Genomic DNA, 6,337 nt, shown 5'->3' with positions numbered 1-6,337 from the left:
GCGGCTACATGTCTCTGAACTATGTTACAATGAGGCTCGAAGGCCTATTTATTTTTGAGAAACAATGGAAAACCCTTAACATCCCAAAACCTAACCCTAGAAGATGAAATGCCAAATTGTGGGCCCCGTTTTGGGTAAGTTGGTATATCAACTTCCTGGGGTCGTAACTTTGGAACCCGATCTTTGTTTGACGCATACAATAGCTCGTTAGAAAGATCTATCTAAGTGCCACAACTTTGGAAGAGCAACATCAGTCCATGGACCCATGTTGCTCCCAGATTTCCCAAAAAATGTCGTTTACGGCCTCAAAACATCTCCAGAAAAACTGCTAAAAATTGTAAATTGTGCTACAATTACGGAAACTAAAAAAATGAAAGAGACAGTTGTGGGGGTCCAAATGAGATAGGTGGGTGGCCAACAACATCCACCATGATCATTCCTCCCCCCTTAGGAAGCAATGGTCCCATTGCGTTGAGTTCCTCCATCCCTGGTGAGCTGTTCTATAATCTCTAATGTGTCCAGTAATGGTGGGGAGCATGGTCGAGGGCATTCCACATTGAACACTCGCTACAGCCGAAGGAATGGAGGAATGTTGTGCTCCAAAGAATTATTTCCCACAGTCTTGGTAATGGTGTAAGGACCATGTCAGCGTGGTCAGAGCTTCTGATGGGCTCTTGTAAGGTGTTCTTTCTGCAGATGCAACTAGACTTTGTTTCCCACCTGAAGCTTCTGTGGTACCCCTCTGGGTGAGGAGAATTTGCTCTTGTGTTCTGTCATGACCGTATCCCTTTGATGATGTTGTTGCGTGGAGGAACCCTTTGTGGGGGTCATGGATGTGGTGATGATCTTCCCCTTACTTTGGGAGTGAACCAGATAGAAAATGAATTTCCTAGTCTGGGATGTGAGTTTGTTGCCTTTCTTAGTATCAATCAAAGAGGTGGAGGTAGGTGGGGCTACCTCCAGTATCTTGTATAATGAATTACCCAAAGAAATAATAACACTGTGAGGCCTTGACTCATACACAACATGTTGCCTCCACAAGTATATTTGGCCTAATAATACATCACAAACATCCAGAGGTGTAACATCACACAATACCTCATATGTGAAGGGCTTGATGCTGTAGGGAAGGTGGCACTGCTGGCGAACTTGGAGATCTCATCCTTCGTGAAGCGACCCGATACTGTACGAATGTAGGTGTGGTGTAGTCGGTAGGCCCAACCACTTCATGACCTCTGCTAAAATGAGTTTCTTCTGGCTTCCATTGTCAATAATGAATTGCAGCAACGAACCCTTCACCCACATCTATGAGTGGAAAAGAAGTTCTCCCTCCTCTAGATCTTTGGGCTCATTCTTCTGGATCTTGGTGGTGGCAACAGTGGCACTGGGCTCTGTATCAATTATTTGCTTCCCTTTTCCATTCCCCTTGTCAGGTTCTGACTCACGGTTGTAACATGCATCTGATTCGAAAGCCTTCAACTCGGCCACCAGCGACTGCGTGGTCCTACACTCACTTATGTTGTGAGTGGGGCTCTTGTAGAACTCACACCACTTTCCTGTGTCCTACTTTGACTTCATGGTGTTGTTATTTTCTTGCGGCTTTGACGGGTTGTCTTGGTTCATCCCACCTTGGCTTTGTCCTTTGGTTTTCGGATTTGCAGATCCAAAGTCTCACTTCTTTTTTTTCAACTTCTGCTCGATTTTGATAGCATATCAGTACGCCATGTTGAGTGAGGAGATGTTAAGAAACTCCATCTCTTCCTAGATGTACCTATGTAGGCAGCCACGATATTTGAGTACCAAATGTAGCTCAGAATTCTTGGTATGAAAAATGTTTGTGAACTATGGCACATCTTGGTCCCTTCGCTGCCACAACATGGTCCACTTTATGTATTTTTCCTCATAGCTTTTGACAGGGTAGTACTGCTCCTTAATGGCATCCTGGAAGGAATCCCAAGTGGGTGCGGCTGAAAATAGTGAGTCCGTACTTTCATCCTTCTACTCGCAGTAGGTTTCCCACCAGTCCTTGACGTGGGGGGTTGCTTTGAGAAGAGCAAAAATAATCTTTCCCAATTGGAAAAGTCATGAATAGAAAAATACCCTTCTAGCATATTTAACCATTTATTGATGACATCTATGTCTATTTGACCCTCGAATATTTGGATTTTGTAATTAACTTATACCTTAAATGGTGTGGCATTTCCAGAGTAGCTGTTGGAAGTCGATGCGTCGCCTCTGGGTAGCCGCTGAAGGAGTTAGGCAAAGTTGTCCATAATTGCGTTCTTTTGTTGCTCGAGGGATTCTTCAAGTAAGATTTTGATAGGATCTCCTACCCCCTTGTCTTTCTTTTCATCCGCCATCAGAGGCCATCGAGATTTCTGAGGCTGGTCTTGCAAAGGTTCGACCAGTTCAAGCCCTAACTCCTTATATCCTGACCTCGTTGGGGACATGCAAAGAAAAACAGAGAAAAAGTAGACAGCTCTGATACCACTGATTCGAATTTAAACAGGAATGCAACAAATTACAGAGATAACCATAAACAACAGAGATGCAACGGAAATAATACTTCATTTCATTAATGTAAAATATTAAAATATGCTTACAAATAGAAATGGAAATGAACCGGCTAGGGCGACGGTAGCTTGTCTCTGAGAAGAGATGTGGTGGCTACATGCCTCTGAACTGTGTTACAATGAGGCTCAAAGGCCTATTTATTGTTGAGAAACAATGGAAAACCCTTAGCATCCCGAAACCTAACCCTAGAAGATGAAACGCCAAATTGTGGGCCCCGTTTTGGGTAAGTTGGTATATCAACTTCCCAGGGTCGTAACATTAGCACCCGATCTTCGTTTGACCTGTACAATAGCTTGTTAGAAAGATCTATCTGAGCACTACAAATTTGGGGATAGCAACATCGGTCCAAGGACCCATGTTGCTCCCATATTTCCCAAAAAACATCGTTTAAGGCCTCAAAATGGCTCTGAAAGTTCAGGACTCGAAAAAATGCTAAAAGTAGTAAATTGTGCTACAATTATGGAAACTGAAAAACTGAAAGAGATAGTTGTGGGGTCCAAATGGGATAGGTGGATGGCCACCAATATCCACTTGGATCAATCTAGCATTCAAATATAGGAATATCAAAGTTAATTTGTACCTTAAAGGGGGTGACACCTCTAAACTGACCACTTGATGAAGATATGTTTCCTATTGGTAACCATTGAAGGAACTTGGAAAAGTTATCCATCATTTCGTTCCTTTATTACTTGAGGGCTACTTTGAGAAAAAAATTTATAGGATCTCCTACTCCACTATCTTTCTTTTATTCCACCATGGGAGGTTGTTGTGGTTAGCAAGGACTATCTTGTAAGGGTTCAAGAAGTTTGAGTCCCAACTCCTTGTATCCTAACCTCTTCGGGACCATGCACATAAAAATACAGAAAGAGTAGACCACTCTGATACTATTTATTTGGATTTATGAAGGAATTACATGAAATACATATTTAAACCAACAAAATAGTGACACGATGAAATTGAATTTTCTATTAATAAATAGAAAATGTTGAAAGGTGTTTACATGCAGAATGAAAGCAAGCTAGCTCAAGTAGTAGTAGCTTATATATGAGAATTCATGTGAGAGCTACATGCCTTGTAAACTGTACTGAAATGAGGCTCTATGGCCTTTTCATCATGAATAAAAAATGAGAAACCATAAACATCCAAAATCATAATCGTGGGAGATGAAACTCCAAAAGCTTATGAGCCTTGATGGGGTTATTTGGAATGTCAACTTCCCATGGTCATAACTTTGGTATACAATCTTCATTTGGCATGCACAATATCGTGTTAGAAATTTCTATCAGAAGACAACAAATTTCAACTAAAATTGTCAATATTTAACACGTGTTTTCATGTTTCTCCAAAAAAAACATTTAGGGCCTCAAAATGGCTCTCGAAGTTAAGTACCCGAAAAGTTGCTAAAAATAGAAAATTGGCAATATATAAAACTATGCTAAAAAATGAGAAACTAATAGAAAACAATTATGGGGATCCAAGTGGAATAGGCAGGTGGCCACCAATATCCACCTAGATAATTGCTAGGACCTTTGGCATGTAGGATGTAGGAGCAACAAAATAAATATGCACATTAAAATACACCAAGATAGAAGCTAAGTTTTTCACAACAAATGTATGTTCAAAATGAACTTGTGAAAAATAGGATGAATATGTGAAACCTATCAATATCCATTTTGATTTCCATTTCAAGTTTTATTTAGGTTTATTTCCTAGTATTAAGGGAGAAAATAATTAAATGTCTTGTGTACCTTATCCTAATGTAGTAGGAAGTCTAATGTAGGCAATGATATGTACAAGACTGGGTGTTTCATATGCAGTGGGTGTTGTCAGTAGGCACATGGAAAATCTAGGAAAAGAACATTGGAATGCAAGGAAATGGGTGCTAAGGTATCTTACAGGAACTAGTGATTATTGCATCACGTATAATGATTGTAACGATTGTGTTTGTGACTATGTTGATTTCAATTTTTCTAGTGATTTAGACAAAAGGAGGTATGCTTTGAGTTATATTTTTACTCTTCCAGGAGGAGATATTAATTGGATGAGAAATCTATAAGAAATAATTGATTTATCCACTAAGAGGAAGAGTATCTTGTTATTTCTCATGCTTGCCAAGAGAAAATTTGGTTGAAGAGTCTTCTCAGTAAATAACTATGTAATTGTATTTTGTGATAGTCAAAGTGTTATAAATTTGGTTACAATTCTAATTTATCATTGTAAGAATAAACACATTGATATAAAGTATCATTCTGTAAGATATGTCATTAATGGAGGTGGAATATATCTTTAAAAGGTTCACACTCAAGAAAAATATATAAACATGTTTATGAAGCCTGTTATTAGAGAAGTTGTGGTTGTGTTTTCCTTGTCTTGGTTTACATAAAATTGATGAAAGGACTTTGGAAAGGTAAAATTACCTAGAAATTGTTGTCAAGGTGGATATTGTTAGAGTATCAAAAAGAAAAAAAATTAAAAGAAACTATAAAACATGACTTATCTAAGTAAATAATTTGTTACAGTTACTCTATTGATGTTGGTTATAAAACCAAATGATAGTTATGAAGACTATTGTTGTTAGGATAATAAAACATCGAGATAAGTGGTGGTATCTAAAGACACCATTGTTGGGATCCCATTGGTCACCAAGGAAAAATAGTTCGGAGTCTTTCTATCGTTAAATAAGTTATATTTCATATGAATATGATGTGAAAAACCACGAGTTCTCATAAAATTGGAGCTCAAAAACCTCTGGGAACTTGATTGAGTCAAGTTTACTTGAACCACCCTAACAATACCCCCTTAAACTTGACTCAAAATATTAACCTAGTCCTAATCATTGATCAACCATCTCATTTGAGATCTCACATTTCCCCCCTCAAGAGTACACCTACCACCCTAGTACCTATCCAGGTGATCCATTCCGCCACTTGATGACTCCATGCACCATTGCACTACATGTATTTCTTATTAAAGTCATAAGGTCTTACAATAATCTATGCTCCTTTGCAACATGTATGCCTAAAAAACAAGTCTTACAACTTCCTAGGGAAATACACTTGCCTTGGACCAAAAACCTTAGGGTGTTCAGACACCATTGGTGTTATCACACCATTGTGTCTCTCATCACATGTTAGCTCCTTCATTATCTTCAAACAATTGACTCCATCTCCATTTTCTCATCCATATAACTACTCTCTTCCTACATATCTAGCTTCGTTGATCCATAGCCTGAGCTATATTTTCAACACCATTTATGCATTCTAGCTCCACATAGTCAATCCAACTCTTCTTCATCACCATGAATCACTTTTAACCTTTCCTAATAAGCCATCAATTTTCTATCCCAATTATAAACTCTATTAACTAATTTCTCATTGATATTTACATTAGCCTCTTTATTATCACACTCATGACATGCCATGTTCCCACTATCGGGGGTGCAATAACAACCAATAGAATACATAGATAGTGCTTCATTTGTTTCTTCATTGTCCATCAACAGTCCATCCTTCAATGCCTTGGTTTCAGCTACAATGATCTTAAGAAAATGTTTGCAAGGTGGGGAACACAGACCAAAGGCCCATGAGCTTGGAGTTGTGCACCAACATCAAGACACACATTCACCTACAACACTAAAATAGATAACTTCTTTATGGGATGAACTCAAGTAGAGCGATGGATCTACATTCATAGGACTAGAAACTTTCCTCTTTTGGTTGATTTCTCTACTGGAAACAATAGTGATCCTCAGTGCACCTTCCAT

The sequence above is a fragment of the Pinus tabuliformis genome, chromosome 9 (assembly GCF_031772625.1).
Source record: "Pinus tabuliformis cultivar Carrire ecotype Pingquan chromosome 9, CPIR1, whole genome shotgun sequence".
Taxonomy (NCBI): Eukaryota; Viridiplantae; Streptophyta; class Pinopsida; order Pinales; family Pinaceae; genus Pinus; species Pinus tabuliformis.
Note: the sequence above shows the minus strand (reverse complement) of the source record.